Raw genomic sequence first — 1,441 nt, 5'->3', positions numbered from 1 at the left:
CGGGGAGCACAGACTTTTGCATAACGCATAAACCATATACATAAAGAATTTGATTGGCCCATTGACTCATGCATAAGAAAATGGGCCAATGAAATTCCTTATGTATATGTATTATGCGTTATGCAAAAGTCTGTGCTCCCCGCTTTACTCCTAAAATGTGATTGGATCATTTTCATTATGCATATGTTTATGCGGTTATACAAGTTTGTGTAGATATAGCTTAACGCATAGATAATATATGTATATCTCGGTTCGCGGGGCAGAGCGACTTCTATCTCTGCCAGATTATTTCGTTTTATGCAAAAACGCGTCGAATGAGCCTAATTTTATCGAAATTAGAGGTGGTGGGGGTATTCTGTATAATTACCCACATTACATACATATAAAACTTTTAAAATGTTTAAGACGTAAAGTTATACTATAAATTTAACCTTATTTTTCTAAAAGTAATAACTCTAATTCTAAAACATTATAATTAAAAGTTGTCACGAAAGGAATTATCACGCGAATATGTTTTTATTCGTATGTAGAATAACTTATTTACAGATATTTTATCTTTAAATTATATTTCTTACTTATTATACTTCTTCTTCTAAATTTAAATGGCCCAGGTTCCGGAGTGACCGGATAAACGTGGCCAGTCGTTTCCAAGACACCACCAACTCTCCACAGGAGGTCCCCAAAAAAGGAAAAGGATGAGTTCTTGAGAGACTAAAGAGACTCCTAAAACACACGCAGAAAAATTGCCTTGCGCCGCACGCGGCCCCCAGCGGATCTCCACGGCACTTAAGCGCAGAAAGACACGGGGGGGGGGAAATACCAAGAGGGATGGGGGGAAGGGAGAGAAAGAAACTCTCCCCGACCCCCACCCCAGCGCGCGAGGTTTAAATAGTAGACCAGGCAAATTAGGTTTTGAGAGGAAAAAAAATTTATCCGAAATCCGACTATTGGGGATGGTCAAGGGACTTATAAGGATGAAAAAAAAAATTAATGTCCAAGCAGCCGTGAGGTAACCTGTTTACTAGGGGGGTTGAAAGGGGGTAAAAATGCTTTTTGGCGATTTCCGGTAAAAGTTGACATCTTATCAAGAAATGTTAAATACAAAAGTTGTAGGTCTTGAAAAAATCTATAACTTTTGTAGAGGGCATTTTTTTACATAACCTAAAAATTTCCGAGTTAAATGCCAAAAATCAAGTTTTCGGTTTTTTATTTTTCATTTCTCGAAAAATGATTTAATTTTGATGAAACTTGGTGGAATACTACTTTTGAATGTCTAGAATAACTACAAATTTTTGGAGTTTGGAGAAGCGAATAGTTTCTAAGATATTCGATTTTTTCAAAAAAACACCCCCTTTTTCAAAAAGATTTTGTGGCCAGGAGAATGATCGTGCAATGCTCTACTGGGTCGCATTTTTTTTGTTATTAAATGTACTTTTCAACT

The sequence above is a fragment of the Cyphomyrmex costatus genome, unplaced genomic scaffold, assembly GCF_001594065.2.
Source record: "Cyphomyrmex costatus isolate MS0001 unplaced genomic scaffold, Ccosl1.0 scaffold425, whole genome shotgun sequence".
Taxonomy (NCBI): Eukaryota; Metazoa; Arthropoda; class Insecta; order Hymenoptera; family Formicidae; genus Cyphomyrmex; species Cyphomyrmex costatus.
Note: the sequence above shows the minus strand (reverse complement) of the source record.